This window comes from Mauremys mutica, chromosome 3, assembly GCF_020497125.1.
Source record: "Mauremys mutica isolate MM-2020 ecotype Southern chromosome 3, ASM2049712v1, whole genome shotgun sequence".
In the NCBI taxonomy this organism is placed as follows: Eukaryota; Metazoa; Chordata; order Testudines; family Geoemydidae; genus Mauremys; species Mauremys mutica.
The window spans coordinates 183,538,822-183,563,953 of NC_059074.1; the positions used below are offsets into that span (position 1 = coordinate 183,538,822).

Genomic DNA, 25,132 nt, shown 5'->3' on the forward strand with positions numbered 1-25,132 from the left:
TATATGTTTGGATTTCTCTTTTACAAATTCTTTGAACTAAATTTTATACTTCATTCAGTTTCAGACTGCACTTTGAAAGTTGCATAAATAGAAAACAGCTAAAAACAGACAACAGCGCTTATATCACTAGTATTGATACATCCTTAGACATATTTTGATTCAAGCTAGTATTTTTCCTAGCACACAGTATTACTACCAATGTAAGTGTCAAGAACACTGTTTATCTGTCTAAAACTTTGCTCTACCACAGACTGATTTCTATGGCACACAATGGTAATGTAGCCATTGTCATGTTCTGGGGGTGCAATCTAGACCAGTAAATCATTGTGTCACTGCCTGCTCTGTAACCTCGGGTGCCTCGAATGCTCTGTTGTTGTGGCTCTCAGCCTGGACACCAACAGCCAGCCAGCTAACCAGTATGTCCCTTGTTACGAACAAACAAAAGAAGGAATACACTTCTAAGACTAAAACTTAATTTCAGACAGTTACTATCTCTGCCTAAGCACGTTTCTCATGTCTCATCTATAATCAATTTCCAGAGATTTCAACCACCTTCGCTGAAGAATTCATCTCAAGAGCTCTGGCCTCTTCACTCCCTCAAGTGATGGATGCCAAGATAGCATCTTCTCTCTTTCTTCCAAAACTTGTCCCCAGACTCAAGATAATCTCAAGCTGTTCTTTCTTTCCCCCTGGACATCCCATCTCCCTGCTGATTCATATGTAAATAGAAATTCCATTGTTTCAGGTCACTCCTTGCTTAATTTCATTGGAGACAGGTAGACAACTACCTTCCCTCCTGTCTGGGAGAAAACCTGTTTACTAACTCCCTCTAATGTGCCTGATTTAAATACCCTTCATTCACAGACTTTAAGGCAGAGTAGTCAATAGGTGGACCACAGGCCAAATCCAGACTGGCAGATGCTTTTGAATGGACCCAAAATCTTTTTATTTACTTATTATTGTTAATTGCTCTATTATTTTCTCTGGAGTCTGGACCTTGAGTATACCTTGATGAGAAAATTTGGACTTTGACAAAAAAATAATTGACAACCTTTGCTTTAATGCCTATCACTGAATATTCATAATTCCTCACATAGTGTTTACACATGCATTTTACAATGATGTTGATCACCAGTGTGTCATCAGCTTTCATAAAAGACCTTACTTGATGTACTTTTATAATACAGTAATACTGTGTACAATCAGTTAATTATTTGAGGTTCAGACTCCCTTTTTTATAGCTAAGACGCAACCTCCCCTACTTGCTAGGCTGACAGCTTTGCTTACCTTGTAAATGTGCCTTCATTGCCACTGCCTAACTACCAGATTGGTCAGCCAAACAAATACACATTGCTTTGTCAAAGGCAGACTGTGCTCATACATTGCTTGCCAAACACATTTTGAGAACGTAATTTTAGCACATATGCATAGCATTGTACACACCCCATACATACATTACAGAAGAATATTGATTAATTAGTTTTCTAATAATATCTTACATCACACCTTTTAGATACAGATTATGGCAATAGTATTTAGATGTGATGAATAAGTCAAGCCTCACAAGAGTTGCTGACAGTACTGAATCACCAATGGACCTCTGTGTCACATGCATACAACATAACAAAGTATACATCAGAAATATATTAATGTAGGTCAACAGACCTAGAAAACCATGATTAAAGTGAAATGGTGCTGATGTTAGAGAAAAAATCACCTTTTTTTGTTTTGTTTTGCTTGGCACCAATAGAATGTTCATGCAGCTAATAGTTTAAGTTTTCTTGATTTCAGATTGTAATTTTGCTTAGGCCTTGCCTACATGCAAGAAGTTCACCAGAATAGCTATTCTGGAATAACTCCTCCATGTGGACATCTATTCCAAAATAAAAGTGATTTAATTCCAGAATAATTACTCCACTTTGGGAGTGGAGTAATTATTCCAGAACAGTGTCTCCACATGGGGAAAACTACTCCAGAATAGCTATGCCAGTCAAAACTTAGTAAAATAATAAACCAATTTATTTATTAGAGGAAACAGTTCCACCAGTGCCACTACATTCTGGGTAAAATGGGAGATGAAGCCTTACATAGTTACTCTATCTCGACTTAGAATGAAAGTTAGATATAGTAAATACAGTATTCTCAAAGCAAAGAGAAAAGCATTTGCATTAATCAAGCTAAACTATGTAAATACAAAATGATATCCAATACTTCTCATACAACATGGTAAAAAGATACCAAAGCAGAAAGGAAGAATATAGTTTGTATTTGGATTAAAAAACTCTAAAAATACACCTCTACCCCAATATAACGTGGTCCTCAGGAGCCAAAAAATCTCACCGCGTTATAGGTGAGACTGTGCTATATTGGAGTAGGGAGAGGAACCGCTCCCCTCCCCAGCTCACCTCCGCTCTGCCTCTACCTCCTCCCTAAGCGCACCACGACCGCTCCGCTTCTCCCTCCCTTCCAGGCTTGCCATGCCAATCAGCTGTTTGGCCCTGCAAGCCTGGAAGAGGGTGGGGGGTGGGGAGAAGCAGAGCGGTGGCAGCGTGCTCAGGTAAGGAGGCGGAGATGATCTGGAGCAGGGAGCGGTTCCTCTGCACCCACCCGTTATTTCCTGCATCCCTCCCCAGGACTCCCCACCGCCCCAACTCACCTCCGCTCCACCTCCTTCCATGAGTGCGCCGCAGCTCTGCTTCTCCACTCTCCCTCCCTCCCAGGCTTGCCCAGGTTCCTCTGAGCCCCTCCCCCTTACTTGCTGCAGCCCCCTTGCCCCAGCTCATCTCCACTCCGCCTCCACCTCCTCTCACGAGCACGCTGCAGCTCTGCTTCTCCTCCCTCCCAGGCTTGCCGCGCCAAACAGCTGATTGGTGCAGCAAGCCTGGGAGGGAGGAGAAGCGGAGCTGCAGCGTGCTCGTAGGAGGAGGCGGAGCGGAGGTAAGCTGGGGTGGGGTGGGGGGGCCCCGGGGAGGGCTGCAACAAGTAACAGGAGGGTGCTGAGGAACCGCTTGCAGTAACACAAATTCGGATATAATGAGGTAAAGCAGCCCCGTCCCTCGGAGTGCTATTTTACCGTGTTATATCCAAATTCCTGTTATATCGGACCGCATTATATCGGGGTAGAGGTGTAATGAAAAGCTGCCTATAACCATTCTGACTATTTTTGGCCAAACTGACCCAGAGATTGTGTCTGTGGTAGAGGCTATCAATGCTGTTTGGCAACAGGCTTGCTTGCCCTCACCAGCTGCTGCTGCACTCTAATCTCACTAGGTATGGGTTTTAAATCACTGAATTTTCTTTAGAAAGTATCCTAAAATCACTTTGGCTGCTGTATAATAGCATTCAAAACAAACAACATAATAAAATACCATCCTGCTAAACTGCAATCACAACAACAAATGAAGGCCCCACATTTTAAATAGGCAACTAAAGTTAGGTAGTAAATATGAGGAATGCACTAAAAATAATTTTGATAAAACAAAGCTTAGAGGTGCTACAGTGGGAAGGTACAAAAGATTATGTTTTTTGGGAGGACAGATCAAGTTATACACTTTAGGGTCCACCACAGCAAGAACATAGTAGCAAGGCAGCATCAAATGCAACGGTGGAATCACAGAAAGTAATGTGTGAGCATAGATATCTGACAGTACAAGGATCAAGAAGCAACTCTTGATATAACCAGAGGCAACACTGTTAATGGATTAAACAGTATTTCCAATTTAAAATCAAAGCATAGTCAATGATGCTGCTGAAAGGCATTTTGAACTGTGTTGACCTGTCCCGCTAATGTGGGCAAACCAAGTTCAACACCACTTAAAGCAGGATAACAATTGTCAAAGCCTGCTGAAAAGGCTAATCATAGGAATTAAGAATCCTTAGGCCCCTCATGGACCCAAATTAAAATCATGTTAAAGACACTTCAGCTAATAAGTCAATAGGCGGACCGCGGGCCAAATCTGGACTGACAGTTTTGAATAGACCCTGAAATCTTTTTATTTACTTATTATCATCATTATTGGTTTTAGTATTATTTTCTCTGAAGTCTGGACCTTGACTATATCTTGACCAAGAAATTTGGACCTTGACAAAAAATAACTTGATGTCCGTTTATTCTTTTGCATAGAGGAAAAAAAGAATAAATGGACACAAATCAGACGTCAAGAATTATAACATTAAAAAATCAGTCGGAGAACACTTCAACCTCCCTGGACACCCAATTACAGACTTAAAAGTGGCAACAACAACAAAAACTTCAAAAACAGACTCCAACAAGAAACTGCAGAACTAGAATTAATTTACAAACTGGACACCATCAAATTAGGCCTGAATAAAGACTGGGAATGGATGGGTCATTCCCCAACTAAAAACTAATTTTCCCCTACTGTTACTCACACCTTCTTGTCAAGTGTTTGAAATGGGCCACCCTGATTACCACTACAAAAATTATTTTTCCTTCTGCTGATAACAGCCCACTTTAATTGAATTGTCTCATTAGAATTGGTAAGACAAACCCCATCTTTTCATGTACTCTGTGTGTGTGTATATATCTATCTATCTACCTACCTATTGTATTTTCCACTTCTGTATTTTCCACATCTGATGAAGCCCACGAAAGCTTATGCCCAAATAAATTTGTTAGTCTCTAAGGTGTCACAAGTACTCCTCCTTGTTTTTTCCAAAAGTTATAAGGACACCATTGGACACCAGGCAGCAATTTTTTTTGTAGTGAGTAATCTGCTACCCTACCACATGGAAATCTCACTTGACTTAAATTATACTTTGTCCATACCCTGGAATACCACTATACACTTTTACCTAATGTGATAAAGACGTATGTGATGAGAAGTGTCTGATTTATCAGTGGTTCTCAACCAGGGATCCAGGGCCCCCTGAGGGGCCACGAGCAGGTTTCACGGGATCCGCCGAGCATGGCCAGCATTAAACTCACTAGAGCCTAGGGCAGAAAGTCAAAGCCCCGCTGCGCAAGACTGCAGCCCGCGGCCCCGAACCCCAACGGCTGAAGCCTGAGCAACTTAGTTTGCGTGGTGTGGTCCCCTGGGCAACTGCCCTGCTTGCTACCCCTTAATGCCGGCCCTGGCTTTTATATGGAGAAAAACAATTGTTCTGGCACAGGTGGGCCATAGAGTTTTTATACCATGTTGGGTGGGCCTCAGAAAGAAAAAGGTTGAGAACCCCTGACATATATTGTACTGTGTTAGACAGTATGATCACATCCACAATGCAAAATTGAAAATATGATGGGAAGTGGATGCATTGTAATATAGGGATATAAATAATATGTAAATGTCCACTTCTAAATGAAAAAAGTCACTTAGATGCTTCTTGCTTTCCTTGTGGATCTCTCTCTTGATACAGGGAAGCTTTGTGTGACCATTCAAAAATAAAAATTCATAATTTGTGAAGCCTGGCTATGGACAGAATTTATACAAGTGCATACTTCCGTACAAACTGTAAAGACTGGCAGATATGCTATATGATTCACTAAGTGAAAAAAGCACAATACAATTTCTGCACAGGAAGTTACACACAGGGGCGGCTCTAGGCACCAGCTAAACAAGCAGGTGCCTAGGGCGGCGAAATTTAGGGGGCGGCGAAATGACGGGCGTGTATGTGCCCACTTACCGGAAGAGCGGCGGGAGCTCTTCCCCGGCTGCAGAGGAGAGGCCGCTCCTCGGCTTGTCCCCGCGGGTGCACACCAAGAAGCGGCCCCTCCTCTGCAGCCGGGGAAGGGCTGCGCTACCGGCTCCTGCCTTTCCAAGGTAAGCAACCCCCCTCCCCTCCCCCCCAGGCGGAGCTGGTAGCGCGGCCCTGCCCCGGCTGCAGAGGAGGGGCCGCTTCTCGGAGTGCACCGGCGGGGACAAGCGGAGGAGAAGCGGCCCCTCCTCTGCAGCCCGGGCCGGGCCGCGCTACCGGCTCCGCCGGGGGGGGTTGCTTACCGCGGAAAGGCGGGAGCCGGTAGCGCAGCCCTGCCCGGGCTGCAGAGGAGGGGCCGCTTCTCCTCCCCGTGTCCCCGCCGGTGCTCTCCGAGAAGCGGCCCCTCCTCTGCAGCCGGGGAAGGGCTGCGCTACCGGCTCCTGCCTTTCCAAGGTAAGCAAACCCCCTCCCCCCCCTCCCCCAGGCGGAGCTGGTAGCGCGGCCCTGCCCCAGCTGCAGAGGAGGGGCCGCTCCTCAGCTTGTTCGCGCTGCTCTCCTGCGGGCAGCGGCCACCCCCCACCCTCCAGACCAACCGGTAGCCAGCTGCGGGCCGCCTCCCTGGGGGGTGGGGCTAGGGCGGCGCTGCGCTGCTCGGGGGGCGGAGGCTCGGGCTGCGGTCGGCGCCGCTCGGGGAGGGGGGGGCTGCGCTCTTCTTTTCTGCCTGGGGCGGCAGAAAAGCTAGAGCCGGCCCTGGTTACACAACACCATTTTATTAACTGTCAAGCAGGGAGCACACAAAGCAGATCTATGTTAATATGCTCACCAAGCACTAACTCAAAAATGGAAACACAAGACAGTTAATTACAATATCATTTTATACTAACATATACACACTACCACATGGATTAACAACTGTCCCAGACCTGTACAGCAAATGAAATAAAATGGATGAAACTTACACTAATGCTAAAAGCTAATATAAATTATGTAAGCAAGGAATACACACTGCTGTACCCATAAAGCTGATAATCTTTATTTCTGGGGGACGAAAGGCCTGTATACCACAACACATGAGAGGGCTGCCTCTCTTGGATTTTCAAAACAAGAGTTTAGGTCCTGCACCTCCCCACACACACCTGCACCCCTCATCCCTCTGTCCTGAGGGGCTCCCCACCCTACAACTATACTACACTTCTGCTTTGAGGGCACCTCTACATACACCTGCCTATCATGATGGAGGCACAGTCCGGCCAAATTTGAGTTGTGTTACAACCCCATAATCCAGGTTGAACCGACCGCACCAAAACCACAATCTCAGCAAACAGTTGTTGCAACTTTTGAACCAAAAAACAAATCAAAAAACATTCTTACAGCCTTGCCAATAAGTCAACTGTGCTCAGTATCCTTCACTCCCAATAGTTCCAGTGGGAGCTAAGGATGCTCAGCACCTACCATGAATCAGGCTCTGTGTTTATAAAGTGTTTGGAAACTGTGAGGTGTAATTTTAGGGCTAAGTTTAGAATTGTATTAAAAAGCGGGGGAAAATTGAGACGTTTCTAGGAAGCTCAAATGTAATATAAAATAAAAAGCAAAAAAACAAAAGCCTCTCATTTGTGTAAGAGTGGGAAAAGCTAGAGGATACTCAGAACTCCCACACTCCAAGTACGCTGTGCAGCAAGAAAGTAGTCTCTTGTCCTTCTTTCACCTATCACATGCACAAACCATCCACAAGTCTTATCAGAGATTTCTAAATGCTCTCACTAGAGATGAGCAATCAAAGCAATAGAATAATCCCTGCTAGTACACCTGTGCATGTTCAGCCAAGCAAATATATGTCAATGTTTTTAAATATTAAAGCTGGGTCATGAAAGAACAGAGACTAGTACACCACGGATTTTTTGTGAAAATTCCCCTCCTTGCTCGACCAGTAGTAGCAAGACAATGAGCATTTCTACATTAGAAAAGCTGCACCCAGTGTAAATATATTGATCTAGTTAGACTGGTGTAAACCCCAGATGTAGATACACATAAGTCGAAGTTAAAATGGTTTAAATCAGTTTATCTTGTGCCTGTAAATTGCAAGCTAACCCTTGCTTAAATCAGTTTAATTTCACTGCCTCTGTATTATTAGGGATTTGCACTGGTTGAGCTAGGTTGATTTAAAATTGGGGGAGGGATAGCTCAGTGGTTTGAGCATTGGCCTGCTAAACCCAGGCCTGTGAGTTCAATCCTTGAAAGGGCCATTTGGAGAACTAGGGTAAAAATCTGTCTGGGGATTAGTCCTGCTTTGAGCAAGGAGCTGGACTAGATGACCTTCTGAGGTCCCTTCCAACCCTACAGTTTAAAAAAAATTAGTTAAACCAGTGCAACTTTTCTAATATAGACTAGGTCTGAGCACCCTAGTCTGGCACAGTTGCCCATGGGTAAGTCTAAACATTACCACATTAAAAACAGTTGCAGCTGCAGAAATCTCTTCTACACTAGTGCTCTGTATTGTCAATACCACTGCAGTTCCCTACCAAAGCCAGAGACCATGGCCCAATTCTTTGTTGCCCTGCACCTTACTTTGCACTGCTGTAAATGACTACATGAGTATAAAATGCAATTATTCTAATGGTAGCATTTTACACTCTTTTTGTACTAGCATACTTGATAAGATGCAAGTCAACAGGGCTTAGTCTTGAACACTTTAAAAAGCAGCAAAGAATCCTGTGGCACCTTATAGACTAACAGACGTTTTGCAGCATGAGCTTTCGTGGGTGAATACCCACTTCTTCAGATGCAAGTGAATACCCACTTCTTCAGATGTCTTGCATCTGAAGAAGTGGGTATTCACCCACGAAAGCTCATGCTGCAAAACGTCTGTTAGTCTATAAGGTGCCACAGGATTCTTTGCTGCTTTTACAGAACCAGACTAACACAGCTACCCCTCTGATACTTTAAAAAACAACATTTGTCCCTATCCGTATTGGCCAAACAGTATTATAAACTAGTTCAGGCACAAAGGAGTTTCCTCTTTATGTCTAAGTGTGGTTTTTAAATCAGATTAAGCTACTAAACAAAACCAGAAATGTTAATATCATATGTATCTTACATATCACTGATATCATATCATTACATCACAGTGTAACTCCAATGGCATTATTCTTGATTTGCACCTGCTTAAGTGGAGAATCAAGCCCTGTCATTCTGATTCAATAGCATTTAAACATCCATTCTTCACATGTGTAAAATGATTAGATAGGATGCAAGGCAGGGTGGATAAAAATCAATGATTTTTTTTATTTAAAGCTGATTTTTTGATAAAATGCATTTTGAGGGGAAAAACCTATCTAAAGATAGTTTTAATTACGATACATTATAGCTCAAAGATATCTCCTCATAGAATAGGGATTATACATTCTAATTCTATAGTATAAGACAATATATCCATGTAATGTTTAAGAACAGTTTTGTAAATGAGTTTCAATAGTTCATGGATTAGGGACCCAATTTTGTGGTGTTCCAGGGGCTTCTGTATAGATCATTTAGGTTAATCTTTCTATCTACCCAATGGGACTCAGTGCTCAGTCTAGAAGATACCATCAGAGATGCTTAGTTCTGCTGTTCTCAAACTGTGGATTTGTGTCTCCAGAGATAACATGCTTTTTTGTTAACAGCAAAAATGTTTTTAAATAAATAATATATAGAGGTGAGAAATAACAGACTTCAAACCTATTGTCCTTCTGCAAATTTGTGTACACAGAGTCAATCCCTTACCTCTCTCTAAAAGTGAAAAGTTTCAAAAAGTTCCAGGAATAGACTGTTGTTGGGGGCGGAATTGATCTGGACAAGGAGAAGAAGCCTAGAAATAAAGGTGAGAAGGGAGGGACAGGCAGCAGAAACAAAAATGAAACTGTTTGAGCAGCATATTCCAGAAGTCTTGAGGTCTTTCTGAGTGTAGCCTTCATTGATTTGAGATCTACCATACCATTCTGTCACTAGAAGGGAAAATCTATAATGGCAGGAGGCCATAAAAAAGACCCAGTTTGGAAATAAGAACCATTCAATAAATATATGTTTGTTGATGATGTTTTAAAGAAAGTCACACCAGTGAACTGGTGGAAGTGACTTAAGCACTTGGATTCAGAGACTGTTGAATTGATAATCTCACTATTAACAGCAGTAGCTTCTTCTGACAATGTAGAAAGAAGACAATATTTTAAGTTTCTCATGTTGACCTGGCTGATATAGTCGATTTAATTTTTGTTTTTGTTTTTAAATTTAATTAAACTATTTTAGTTAAAAACAATATTAACAAAAACAAACCTGATTTTGAAAAACTTGAATATTTAACTAAAATAAAAAATTCATATGCTTGTTTTGTTAAAATATTATGTTTGCTGTGAAGAAAAAAATCCAGAATTCAGAACGCTGTTGTTTTAGTTAAATAAAACAATTTAAATGTCTGTCTGGTGATGTTCTCCTCCTAATACAGCATGGCAAGAAAATCCTCCAAATGTTTATGATTAACCTGTTGAACTGGAGATATTTATGAAGTCATTGTGGGGTGAACTATCTGCTTCAATTACCTTTGGTAAATGAAATAACCAATCATTCATTTTCTGATATAGCTGTAAAACTAAACTGAAAAGTTCTCAAAATAAATCACTTACAAAATGTATAGTGTGTACCTTCTAAAAATGAAACCTACATCTATCTCTGAGGGTGTGTCTACCCTACCCGCCGGATCGGCGGGCAGCTATTGATCCAGCAGAGGTCGATTTATCGCAATAAATAGATCCCCAAGCACTCTCCCATCTCGACTGCCACGAGAGGTGCAGGCAGAGTCGACGGGGGAGTGGCAGCAGTCAACTCACCGCGCGGTAAGTCGATCTAAGTACGTTGACTTCAGCTACGTTATTCACGTATGTAAGCGTCCGGTGGTGGGGCTCGACCCTCTCAGGCGTGGCTGGGAGCCAGGCCGCCTCGCTACACGAGTCTGCTATCGGCGGTGTAGTCTGAGAGGGCAAAGAACAGTCAGGGGGGCTCAGGACCTCAGGTGGGCTGAGCCAGAAATCAGTCTCTTTAGCCCGGGCCCTAGCTCCGGGCGGGGCACCAACGGTAAGGTAGGGCTCCGGCCCGCAGGCCGGGGCCGAGTGAACAAACAATCTAATTAGCCCGGGCCCTAACTCAGGGCGGGCGACAGCCCTACAGTTCCAGGCTCAGACCTTCAGGTAGGGGCTGAGCAAATAATCAGTCCAGTATCTAACCCCAGGCCCTCAGTCCGGGCGGGAAGAAAAACTACTTTCAGGCAGAGTTCCAGTTCTCAGGCAGGGGCTGAGCAAACAGTTAATATATAGGCCCAGGCCCTTGGGCAGGGCGGGGCAGCAAGCAGTTCAGGGCTCAGGCCCTTAGGCAGGGGCTGAGCAGACAAACAGTTCAGTACATAAGCCCAGGCCCTTGGGCAGGGCGGGGCAGCAAGCAGTTCAGGGCTCAGGCCCTTAGGCAGGGGCTGAGCAGACACTAAGGTAAGTCCAGGCTCCTATGCCTGAGCGTTGGGGATGAGGGGGCGCCTGCCACCCGTGAGTGGGGTGGCAGGGGGGGACGCAGGCCCACCCACTCCACTGCGTCCCAGCCCGGGGCCCTAACAGCGGCAGTCAGTCTGCTGCTGTGTCAGTGGGGATCCTGGCCGCAACACACTGACATTGGCTCGGGGTCTGCTGCAGCCAGACTAGGGTCGGCTACCCCCGTACCACTTCCAATCTCCCCCTCCATTGGTACCTGTGCATCCCCAGCATCTTCCGCAGTGTCCCACACCATGGGCTCCTCAGGGTACCGGGCGCGGGGAAGCTCAGGCAGCTCCTCTGGGTACCGGGCGTGGGGAAGGCCCAGCCAGTCCTCCTCGGGGTGGCGAGCACGGGGCAGGCTCGGCCAGCCCTCCTCAGGGTAGCGAGCACGGGGCAGGCTCGGCCCAGCGGGAGCTCGGGCACCAGCGTCTGGCTTCTCCAGCAGCCAGCAGTCAACTGAGTGCTGTGGCTGGGCTTTTATACTTCCTGTCCCGCCCCTTGACTTCTGGGGGGCGGGAACAGGTGGCAGTGGCTCCGCCCACTTCGGCATCTGTTCTGGCTCGACTCTCTCAGGTGCGGCTAGGAGCCAGGCTGCCTCGCTACAACGTATCTGAAGTTGCGTAACTTAGATCAATTCCCCCACCCCCAACCCCCTGTGTAGACCAGGCCTGAGTTGTGAAGAATAAGTATTAAGGTTATAAAAACCAACAAGGATGCACTTTTAATCCATGATTAAATCGAGTCTTCCTGACTAGTGATTTAAATCATGATTTAAATCAAATCCACCCTGATGCAAGGCAGTGGAGAATCAGGCCCACTGTGTGGAAGGAACTTACAATCCCTGGGGAGACAGAGAGAGAGAGTACAAGTCAAGAGAAAGTGGGAAGAACAATTCTGAAAGCTTTTCCAACATTTTTTCCTCTCTCATCTGTGTGCAATGAAACCTCAGACTATCTCTGTCTCTTTCCTTTTGGGTCTGGGGTAAAGAGAAACTGTTTAAAATAAATTAAATACTTTGTGTATGTATCTATTTCGGCAAGCTTCTTTTGGGACTTACTGATAATTATTAAGGGCTCCATTCTCACCTGCAGGATAAAAGCATCTCCAATTGCAGATAATTGGGTCCCACAAGGGAAAATGATTTAAAGTCTATCTACTTGTAATCATTTCATGCATGACATTGCTCTTCCCCAGCTGACTACTTGTGTATCACCCACTTTCTCTGAACTCCTAGGTTTCTTTTTTTTGTTTGTTTGGAACACTATTTCACTGAGAAGCAGAGCTCAGTGCAATGGCTCTCATTTGTCTACTTTCACTTGTAGACCTTCAGATGTGTTAACAGTGGCTGATACTCTGAAGCAATAGGAGTTTAATAAATCATGCTTCTTTCTTGAAAGTAGGAAAGGGAGTTTTTGAAAGTCCTATAAAACTTGCTCTCAATGTTTTTAAGCTATCACAGGCCCATGGTCAACTCTTGAAAAGTCACCCAGTCAGACACTGGCCAGAAGATAAGCTCACTGCCAGCATTCAAAGTGAGTGCAGGGAATGGTTGACATGTCCCAGAAATTTCAAATACACAGCATTTTTGAGGAGTAGCTATGGGGTACAGTGAAAATATGCTGGGGGGCTCAACTACTGTATATCTATCCTCTGACACATCAAAGCATGGTTTGGTTTAGACCAAACCATGCTTTAGCTACATTTGGGATAGCTGTTTTGTAACCAAGTCCCCTAATACAACTGCATTACTAGTGTGGAGGGGTACAATAACTGTGCTTGCACTAAGGTTTTTGTTTTTTGCAGGGAGCAGGGAGGTAAGGAATTTCCCCCTAGTGCTACCACTAGGGTTGCACAAGTAGTAGCACCAGTGGGAGCTGCAGTACTATTTGAATTACTGGGACAGGCAGTTCTATGCCAGCCCATAATTAAAAGCCCACACCATCAGTTAAGCCCAGGCTACAACTGATTGCTGGCGACAACAGATGAAAAAAAAATGGGAGCGGGAGTGAGGTTGAAAATCAGGGATCCAGAGGGGGGACACCAAGCAGAGAATCCCCCAACAGTTCCCACTACTCAAAGGTGTCTAGGAAGTCAGTGGACACTGCCCAGAGGAATTCTGCCAGAAGTATGCTCAGATAAGGGACCAGGAATAGGCCCCAAAGTCACAGAGCACACCACCTAGCTTCCTACATCTGGAGCGATGGATAGCCACCTTGGCCAGTGCCAAGAGAAAGTTGACGAGGATGTCCCATGATTGTGGAGGCTACAGATAGAGTGTGCGCAGATCAGGAGGTACGGGGAAAATTGCAGCCAGAACTTCAGTAAGATAATAATAATTGGAGATATACCTATCTCCTAGAACTGGAAGGGACCTTAAAAGGTCATTGAGTCCAGCCCCCTACCTTCACTAACAAGACCAAGTACTAGATTTTTTTGCCCCAGATCCCTAAGTGGCCCCCTCAAGGATTGAACTCACAACATGGGTTTAGTAGGCCAATGCTCAAACCACTAAGCTATCCCTCCCACAGGTACTAGATGATGAAAAGGAGGGGCTACAATCTGATGAACCCTACACAGATGTGTGCCAAGGTCTCTCTCGTGCCCCAAAAGGGACAGGTGTTGGGGGAAATTGTTAACTGCACCAGGCAAACACCCATGCTTTCAGCTCCATGGAGGAGCCACCAACTAGTATCCCCAGCAGGTTGCAGAATCAGGGTAGAGTATATATTCAGGCCCAGAGAATGCAAGTTAACTACCCCTGAGAAGAACAGGGGAAGTTCACACCTCTCAAGCCATTCTGTCTGCTGATTCAATTACACAGCACTGTACCAGTTCATAATCAGGTTGTCTTCACAGCCATAAAATAAAATATAATTTAGCACTGCTAGCTGTTAATTAGATTTCAGTTTTGCAGAAATTTGTAAGTAACTTACAACCAGACACCAAGGAAAAGTTTCCTACTCACTACTGGCTATAAAAAAAATCCATACTCTCTTAAGTTTGCATATATAGTTTTAGGAGCAAAGCAGAACTTTCCATCATCATATAATTTGAACCAGAACAAAGATCACAATTGCAATGTTAATTTTTTTCCTACACCATCAAAATCATTCAGTGTAAAATCTCTGACTCACAGTCTACAACCCCCAATGTTATGGCTCAGATGGGATGCTGAGGGCATGTTCTCCTCACTCACCAATTTATTAATTTATTTTTGCTCTCTCCTATCTATGTCTTCCTCAGTACAGGACTAGTTAATTCTTTTTCCTGGTTCCCTCTCCTCTCTATATATTTTTTTAAACATAGCTGCACCATTGCCTTAACCAACCCACTTCTGCTAGAGGATTTTCCCATGCTCACCAAAAAGCAGGATACATCACAGTGCAGTAAAATGGGGGTATATTTTTTTCATTTTGTTTTTAGTAAAACCCTTAATTTAATATAAACAGTGTTAATTTATCTCTGTTGAAAAGCTGAGGATTAAGAAAAACTGAAATCCATCTTACTACTACTGTATGATTCATAATGTGCCTCAAAGCATATCCAATGGGGTACAAAACACAGAAGAACATGTCAAGCTGATCAACTGCCAGTCAGTTTTCTGGGTTAATTTAAGAAACGGTGGCTAACATTTTCATTACAACAACCAATGCAAATAGTATTACCATAAACACATACAAATGCATGCACACAATTTGTGTACATATATATACACATACACAATACTGCTTTTAAAGCCCCTTTATATACCTAAACACAGATTAAGAGAAACATCTGAAAACCCTGACAAAAAGAAATCCGTTTTTAGGTATCTCAAAAGTTTGAGAACATCACATCCAGGAAAAAAAAATCCTAGTGGAAAAGGGGGATTGGGCAGAAGGAAGCCCACTGCAAAGATCTCAACAGTGAGCCAAGTACTTCACCCAAGAGCACAAGAGAAAGAAGACACCGAGAACAACGGCTAAACTGCCGTGCAGCAGCAGCTGGGCAGCGGCGGCAGCAGCAGACTGGGAGGCGATCTCCCTTTCTCTGGAGCTCATGGGCTGGCTCTTTGTCGCGGTTGTTACAGACACACACACGCCCAGAAATGCCTATGACTTGCTGGGCTGGGCTCAGCTCTGCTGGCCACGTGGCTGTCACAATCCCAACCAAAATGGGGGAGATCAATGAACTAAACGCACATGATCCGGGGGGGTGGTGGTGTGTGAAACTCACTTTGCACGCATCAGCTGCTGCCTTTGGTAATGGAGCCGCGCGGAGTGGAGTGGGGTCGCCAGAGGCCCTTCCTGCAGTTGGGGTCTGGGAATGGTTATGTTTTTAAGGGCAAGAGGACTAACACCTCCTCTCCTCACCGGGCTGGCTCAGGCAGGAAAGGAACTTACAAGGAACTGCGGTGGGTGCTGTTCTAGGCGCACCACCGTCTCCCGGCCACATGCTCCTTAGAGAGCCTCCCCCCTCCTCCCACAGGAAAACAGGGGCATATTGGGAAGGAAGAGCCAGTCCAACAGCAGTAAGAGAGTTGCAGGACTCAGCCCAGCTGTCAACCTCACTCTCCAACAGGGAGGAGAGCATCCCCTCTTGGGGGGGGGGGTCAGTTTACGGCAAGTCTCCCTTCTCTGGAGGGATAATTGTACTGTGGGGGCTGCGCAGGAGTCACTCAGCGCCGACTTCAGATCTGCACTCCTGGCTAGCGTCCTCAGTGCTGGGAGGGGGGGGGGGGCTGCCAGAGCGGCCCCCTCTCATGGCAAACGCGGAGGGCGATCTCGGCACATGCTTTGTCTTAGGGCGGGCTTGGGGGTTCCGGACCTTATACAGCCTCTCTGGAAGCGACCCATGCGGAACACCGACCCAGGCAGCCCCAAGTCGTCAGCATAAGCTTCCTCGCCTCTTCCATCATTTATCCTCTCCCTCTCTGCGCGTTATCCATGTGTGCTCACTCACGCCCGCCGCCGAGCAGCCCTTCTCCCTCTCATCACACACACGCGGCCCCCCAGCCTCTTCCCAGACCTGACTGCGAAAACAAAACAAGGCTCCTTCCCCTCACGAGTCACACCCGAGCTCTCCAGAGGCACCAGCCCCCTGAGCAAACTGCTTCCTCACCCTCCATATTTATTAAAGCACTTTTAACCAGAGCCAGGCTGTCCCCTGTGCGGCAGGGTGAGCGGGACAAACCCCAATCCACAACCCACCTGCCCCTGTTAAACCTCCTCCCCCAGCCCACGTTTGTTATTTTGAATCACAATTTCATTCCAGCCCCAATTAACAAACCCCCTTTATACATCCCACCTCTGAGAGGCGGCAGTGATCCCCCTCCCCCCAGTGCTGCCACCTCTCAGAGCAGGAAACGCTCATCCTTTAACCACATGTATGTTCTTTGTAGATTCAGATATTCTAAAATAAAACACACGCTGGGAATAAGCTGGGAATCTCTCTGCTGGGGGGGTTGGAGGAAAAATCTCCCCCCACCACCACAGTTAATAATGGGGTCCATACTCACAGGAGTCATGAAGCTGTGCGGCTAGTGGAAAGTGGACACAATATGGCAGCAGGCCCGTAGGGGGATGTGTCAGGGATCAGCAGCAGCTGCTGCTCCCTCTCTCCCTGCGCAGCAGCAACACCACCCTCTAGTCTTTCGGTCTCCCCATAGCAACACGGCACCCAAGCCACTAACCCCTCCTCCCCTTCCTATACTTACCACACAGCCTTCTCCTCCCCCTGTCCAAGTGGGCTGGCCCCCTCCCCTCCTGCTGTCATATACAGGAGACGAGTCCATTGCTGTGGAGGGGGGGGGGGGTGGAGAATAGCTTGTGAGTAGTTCATTGCAAAGGGGAAGGGGGTGACTTCCCTTCCCTGCCAAGTTCATTGTGTGTGTCTCTGACTGGGGGTTCCGTTGTTCTATGGGGGAGGAAGGAGGCTCCTGCGGTCAGTCACTACAGACATTTCTGCAGCTCCTGACCTTCTGCCTGAGGCTTAGACTATGGTCATGAGGACTGTGATCCCCCATCTCCCTCCCTCCATTTATATTGAACTGAGACTGCCTTTGTACCAAAGTCACTCAAACCCATCCATTGAAAGATGGTGTGGCAGCACCATGACCTTGTGTTGAAAGGTTGCCCTACAGTGTGAAACTAGTGTGGGCCCTGGAACTGATTTGGGGAACACACAGCCAGCCATCCTTCTGCACATGTGTGGCCCTGACCAAACAGGGACAATCACAGAGATATCCCTTTCTGGAAAAGTCCTGTAGAATTTAAAAGGGATGAAACCAACAGTGTTCTTATAAAAATGTAATAGGGGCCTATAGAAGTTACTCTCAAAAGCTGGTAGAATACACCATTTCTCTTAGGCTTTCTGGGCCATCCTATAAAATTCTATAATAGTGATATAAATCTTTATTCTTAATATGGTCTGGAAAATACACAGAAAATATATAATTTTATATAAAGAATTATAGGATTTTCCTGTAAAGGAGTAGGACAGCAGCAAATCCAGAAAATTACACCCACTTTAAGTCTTGCTTCTCCCCTGTCCCCCAACCCTTCAGCAGTCTTACGTTCCCCAGGCACCCAACTATAGGCTAGCAACTTAGTTACTTGTGGTTTGTTTTGTTTTGTGAAGTACATATTTTTGGCAGAGTGAATGCTCCATTTCCAAAGAGACGAAATCTGTTTTACTTATTTTTTATCCGTCTTGAGAGATAATAAGGTTTCCAGCTGTAAAGACCACAGGCCACTGTGTTTGTTTTGTGTTGTACTGCTTTGTGTTCACTCATGCCTTTAGCTTTAAGCTCTTTAGGGCAGGAACTTTGTTATTTGTTTAACATGGTTTACAGTGCTGTGTACACTTGCAGTTTTACAACATCATAATAGGATCTGGGAAACTAGTTGTGAGGAACAGGGAGAGATTTTGCATTTCCAATCCCCGCCATTCCTCGGTAGGAAAGTGTCCCATCCCCTCCCTAAGGTTTCCCTTATTGCGGAGGGACACTTGGCCTCTGATGCATTGCAGTCACTTATCTGAGCGAAGGACAGTAATGTAGTTGTAGGAGAGAATACCAGGAAATTCTCTCATTCCTCATTAGCTGTTTCTATTTTTAATGTTAAATAATTTACTAGTCAGGAAATAGTTCCTCTACAGTAGAACCTCAGAGTTACGAACTGATCAGTCAATCACACATGTCATTTGGAACCAGAAGTATGCAATCAGGCAGCAGCAGAGACCAAAAAAAAAAAAAAAGCAAATACAGTATAGTACTGTGTTAAACATAAACTACTAAAAAAATAAAGGGAAAGCAGCATCTTTCTTCTGCATAGTAAAGTTTCAAAACTGTATTAAGTCAATGTTCAGTTGTAAACTTTTGAAAGAACAGCCATAATGTTTTGTTCAGAGTTACAAACATTTCAAAGTTACAAATAACCTCCATTCCTGAGGTTCTATTGTATGTATTTTTTTCTGTGGTTTGGCCAGTCTTAATGATCCACAGAACATCCCTTCTGGGAAGAGAGGTCAGATCTAGCAGCACTGAGGTCTTTGTCCACCTGGCAGCAACACACAGAGATTTCTTCCCCACACTCATGGAACAGAACCAGATTCATAAATAGAGTTGACTTGTGAGCTGCAGAGTTTGCACCAAACTGAAGGTCCAGACTTCCAGTATCCTGTTTTCCTCATGCCTAGAGTTGGCCCTGATTATCACTTGCTAAATACATTATGATTCGTTTTTCCCTGGTTTGCTGCTTCAGTCAACTTTTCCGTGGCTTCTCCTCCCCCAGGTAGGTAAGGGAAATGCACTTACATTTAATTATAATTATTTATTATTTATTAATTAATTAATATTTTATTAAAAATAACTAACACTGTCGTCACCTTTGACACCAAAAACAATTAACCAAAACTAAAACTAGCAGCTAACTCACTGGCAAATGCAACAACCACTTTGCCATTCCCCTTCCCACAAACATTGGTAACCATCACGCCCTGCCGTCCCCCAAGGCTCAAGTAAATAGGCTTTAACCCAAGCATGCCAACAAACCTGGATTATATCAGATCAAGGGAGGAGTAGTTCCAAAGCTGAGAACTCCCTCAAAAAACACTCTGTTGCCCTTGCCGTTAGGTCAAGGAGCTAAAGCTTGAGCACTTCTGCTGGTAACAACTGTGGCAATATAGAGAGCATTAGGAAAATTCCCACATCATGCTAATGCCGTTCTGTGTGAATGTCCTCCAGGCACTCTCCCCCTGCCAAGGCACTATGGGATGGCTGCTCAGAGCTTCATAGCATAGAGGAAGGCATGGTGGTGCATAAACATGTTTGACACATGACTATGTTGTGATAAAAGGTCTTCCAATCAGCCCAAAGCCACACCTTCCCTATAGTGGCGACTCCAGGTACCAGCGCTCCAAGCACGTGCCTGGGGCAGCAAGCCGCAGGGGGGCGCCCTGCCGATCCCTGCGAGGGCAGCAGTCAGGCAGCCTTCGGCGGCTGGTACGCCGAAGCCGCGGGACCAGGGACCTCTCACAGGCAAGCCGCTGAAAGCTGCCTGACTGCTGTGCTTGGGGCAGAAAAAAAGCTAGAGCCACCCCTGCTTCCCTATCACATATGGTCTTTTGTTCTCAATACTGAGTATTGTTTGGCTATTTGAATCAGGATGTGTTGACCACCCTTTTGTCAGCCACTCTGCAACACTAAAGGAAACCCATTTGAATTCAATTACAAATTCAATATCCATTTGAATTCAGTTTCAGTTAGGGCTCCAGTCTGGACCACCAACTATCTGAACAGTACTCACCTACTTGTTGCTTGAATACATTTCAGTTCTGACCTTTTAACTTTAGCCATTCACAAATTTTCCATTTAAACCTTTTTAATAAATATTTGATTTCAGAAGGAAAAAAACTTCTTTCACATTCTACTTTTTTCCCACTGGAAAAAGATAGAAGAAAGTTTTTTTAAAGTGTTTTCCCCCCACCAAAGCAATTTAAATACAAATTCCATTACATTTTTAAATTTGTAACTGAAACAAAAAAATTACAGAAAATTTCAATTGAAATAAAACATTTTAATTTCTTTTGAAAATTGTCACAAAATATTCTTACTTTTTTCTAACCAGCTCTACTCTTAATCACTGAGGTTCTGTCCACATTTGCCTTTTTGACCCAAAATTCCACTTCAGTGCTACCAGTAATTCAGCTCCATTACTAATACCAATGATGGGAACACTGGTGTTGTCCTGTGGTGCCTGTGTTTTTAATCACTCCTTGGTGGTAAAACCACCAGTGATGAGTGCACTGTCTATGCTATTGCTACCATTGCAAGAACTGAATCACTTGTAGCAATATGGGGATAATTTGATGGCAGAAGGGTGAAATTAGAAAGGACCTGGGAGAATACCCTGTACTGATTTTAATATTTAATCTTTCTACTTTGTATCATAATCAGGTTTTCATCACAATAATACCTCTCTTCACACCCTTGTCATAACTATACCATCTGAAAATGTTTAAGAAAAGTAAATAATTCAGGTTAAGACACACAGAAATATCACCTTGTGCACCAGCGGAGAGCGGTTCACAGTCAACCGAAACAACCTCATCACCTACATCGCTTCCAGAGGGACCCAGCCCAAGTCCACAGTCTACGGAGGAACTGGTGTCTCCAGCCTCAAGGGAACAGTTCCAGACTGAACAGGAAGCCAATAACAGCCTTAAGACAGCTTGGGGGGCGGCACGGAGCAACCCACCGCCTCTCAGCTCTTCTACCCGATCCCAGTTTGTTGTAAAACAAGAACTTTTATATAACAAGATTCTTTCTGGTGGACACCAGAAAGGCCAGCATCCTCAAAAACAGTTGGTAGTTCCCACTAAGTACCGGTACAAGCTCTTAAGATTGGGCCATGACATCCTAGTGGTCATTCTGGGGTGAACAGAACCAAGGACAGGTTGGAAAAGTCCTTCCACTGGGAGGGGATGGGCAAGGACGTTGCCATGTATGTCCGGTCAAATGCATAAAAAGTGTTCTTCAATGTCAAATACCTTGTTGTTTACATACTTAGTAGTATATGTAATAATGCATGTGTTTTGTTAATCTGTTTATTTTAAAGTTCTAGAAGGAAATCACCGCCAGTGTGGGTCCCCCACTGTCTGCGATTTGGGGGGCGTGTCATAAACAGATAGTTAAGGGTTCAGGTCTCTTTTACCTGTAAAGGGTTAACATGCAGTACCTGATGACCACCTGACCAGAGGACCAATCAGAAACAAGATAATTTCAAATCTCTGTGGAGGGAAGCCTTTGTCTGTGTTCTTTGTGTAAGTGTTCGTTCTCTTTTTGGATCTAAGAGAGGCCAGTCATGTCTCCAAGTTCTCCTGGAGTAGTTTCTACTATTCAATAGTGAGTATTAATTAGAAAGGCGGATTAGTCTTATAATTTGATTTCTACATTTGCAATTGTGTGTTTGCTAAAGGAAATTCTTTATTCCTGTTTGCTGTTACTTTGCTTTTACTGAGAAAGAAAGGGGGAGGGGGAATGCTCTCCAGGTTTATAGTTTAGACCCTGTATTGTTCCATCTTGGTTACAGAGACAGTGACTTTCTTTTTATTCTTTAATAAATTCTTTTCTATTAAGGACTTGGTTGGTCTTTCCTTGGGTGGATTCCCAGGGAAAGGGGAGGGGGAGGTATCCCTCTGTAGTTAAATCCCGGTATCTCTCCTAGGAAAAGGGAGGGGGGAGGAAGCAGGGGGGAATGGTTTATTTCTCCTAGGTATAAGAACTCCATGGATTTGGGGCTCTTGGGATCCCCAAGGATTTTGGGGAAGGACTGTGTCCCAATCCACGTTCCTGATTGGGTGGTGGCAGCTTTTACTAGATCTAAACTAGGATTTTAGTTTAGAGGGAAACCAAGGCAGGTCCCCACATTGGAACCCAACAGCTCCAAGTGGGGGTGAGACTAACACGGCTGCTACTCAGAAACAGTTTGGTTACACAGACCCTTGCAATCCCACGGCACCAATAAGCAGGCTATAAACAAATTGGTATGCCCATTGCATATTCTGAGGATTGTGCTCAACCTTCACTCTTGTGTCAAGGAGAGGAAAGGCAGTGCTGGGCATCCCTATTTATACTCAGAAAAATGCTTATCCACCAACCACTAGGTGTTTGGACACCTGCTTTCTTAGGCTCTTTACTGCAAGTGGCACCTTAGATTTGTAATTCTGTTCATTGCTAAATGCTTTGAAAAGTGACAACTTCAAAGTGAACTCGTTCTCCAAGTTAATGTGTCTGCGTATCTAGTTGTCAAAGGTAATGCTCTGCTTGCAATTTGTGTCTCTGTACATCTACTGGTTTGCTCTCTACTGCTATGTACGTGGCATGTGTGTGATCTTTTTCATTACCACAGATAAAGCCAAAAGGAAGAGCTTGCAGTGTATCTCTTCTGGGACTAATTTTCTGCTGCAATTATCCTGCTGCTTAATTTGCTCTGTCCCATCTCCAGTAATGATATACATGCACTTTCTGTGCTAGTTCCTATCTATATCTGGTGCACCAATACATACATTGATATACATGCCTTTGCCCCTTCTGTGCACAGAGTCTGCAGCTGAGAGATCAGGTCCCCATTGTGCTGCTAGGTGCTGTCCAAACACATACTGATATACCGTCTTTGCCCTGAAAAGTTTCTTGCCTGATAATCTCCATTCCTGTGCTCATCCTCATATCTATGCTTACGTCCTTCCTCCTGTACACTTACAATTTATATTTTTACTCAGAATTTTCTGTACAATACCTGCATTTTTGTGACCATGCCCCACAATAAATATTCAATTTACACTTCTGTGATGTTATTGACATGAACTGTAACTGTATAAATCATTGTTGCAACCAGGGTCCTATAGGGGCACCAAATCTTGTACAAAGGAGGTCAAGTAAGGTATCTATGAAAAGGTTATGATTTGCTGGTTATGACTATGCTATGTATGCATGTATCATTTTTGTATTTAAAGTTATAAATATTGGTTCTATTCTGTCTGTATTTCAAACTTGGGCTATGCTTCTGGGTGACACCCCAGACAGTTTGGCATCAGCACTGCCTGGCCTGCTTGATGGCCCATTAAAGACCATCAGCTATACAACTGACCCATTGAGAGAGGGTAGATACACCTTAGCATGGTGCAGGGGCATGCCTACATAGAGGACTCTAAGGCTTTGAAGCCATGTTCTGGGCATCTTGTGTTTGGAACAAAGGAAGCACAGGCTGCATGGCAAGAGACTATAAAAGGCAGCTGCATCTTTTCCATTTTGTCTTCAGTCCTGCTTCTTACCTCTGGAGGAACTTTGCTACCAACTGAAGCTCTGAACAAAGGACTGAATGACCCATGCAAGCTGTGGATGTACTCCAGAGACTTGATTTGAACCTGCAGTTTATTCCATGACTGCTACAAGCCCAAACCAAGAACTTTGCCATTACTGTATGTAATTGATTCCATTTAACCAATTTTAGCTCTCATCTATTGTGACATTATTGACATAATCTGGGACCATATAGAATATGGTTGCAACCAAAATCCTGTAGTGGCACCAAATCTCGTATAAAGGGTGTCAAATAAGGTATGTAAGACACGGTTATGGTTTGCTGGTTATAATTATGGTATTTATATGTGTGTAACATTTTTGTAGTTGAAGTTATGAATATTGGCTCTATACTGTCTGTATTTCAAACTTATGCTCTGCTTCTGGGTGACATCCCAGACAAGTTGGTGTTAGCTCTGCCTAGCCTGCTTGATGGCCCATTAAGGACCATCAGCTATACAGTTGACCCATTGAGAGAAGGCAGATACACCTTGTAACTCAGCAAAGTATGCAGGAATTTGCCCATGTGACTCCAGACTCCATTTTGCAGTAATTTTCCACAGTAAGAACAAAGAGATGTTCTTACACCTGGAAAAGACTATAAAAAGCTGATGCCTCATCTCCATCTTGTCTTCAATCCTTCTTCTTACCTCTGGAGGGACTTTGCTACAAGGAAGCTCTACACAAAGGACTGAATGACCCATCTCAGCTGTGGATGTACTGTACTCCAGAGACTTGATTTGAACCTGCAGTTTATTCTATCACTGCTACAAGCCTGAACCAAGACTTTGCCATTACTGTATGTAATTGATTCCATTTAACCAATTCTAGCTCTCATCTATATCTTTTTCCTTTTATGAACAAACCTTTAGATTTTAGATTCTAAAGGATTGGCAATAGCGTGATTTGTGGGTAAGATCTGATCTGCATATTGACCTGGGTCTGGGGCTTGGTTCTTTGGGATCGAGAGAACCTTTTTTTTCTTTTACTGGGGTATTGGTTTTCATAACCATTTGTCCCCATAACGAGTGGCACTGATGGTGATACTGGGAAACTGGTGTGTCTAAGGGAATTACTTGTGTGACTTGTGGTTAGCCAGTGGAGTGAGACCAAAGTCCTCTTTGTCTGGCTGGTTTGGTTTGCCTTAGAGGTGGAAAAACCCCAGCCTTGGGCTGTGACTGCCCTGTTTTAAGCAATTTGTCCTGAATTGGCACTCTCGGTTGGGTCCTGCCAGAACCAGCATCATTACATCTATATTTCTTTCTTTTTATGAATAAACCTTTAGATTTTAGATTCTAAAGGACTGGCAACAGCGTGATTTGTGGGTAAGATCTAACTGGGTTGTGGGTTGATCTGGTCTGGGGCTTGGTCCTTTGGGATCAGGAGAACCTTTTTTTCTTTTACTGAGGTATTGGTTGTCATAACCCTTCATCCCCATAAGGAGTGGCGCTGGTGGTGATACTGTGAAACTGGAGTGTCTGAAGGAATTGCTTGTATGACTTCTGGTTAGCCAGTGGGGTAAAACCAAAGTCCTCTCTGTTTGGCTGGTTTGGTGTGCCTCAGTAGTGAAGGAACCCCAGCCTAGGGC

The 25,132-nt window shown here is 44.5% G+C and overlaps 1 protein-coding gene across 2 annotated transcripts in view; it reads right to left on the reverse strand.

The window, feature by feature from the left end:
- Positions 1–16,833, reverse strand: part of FOXN2 (forkhead box N2) — a 110,695-nt gene extending 93,862 nt beyond the window's left edge. For both annotated transcript variants that reach the window (XM_045010675.1, XM_045010676.1), the window contains exon 1: positions 16,702–16,833. The gene's annotated coding sequence lies outside the window, so the exon portion shown is untranslated. The remainder of the gene's footprint in view (positions 1–16,701) is intronic.
- Positions 16,834–25,132: the final 8,299 nt, after the last annotated feature.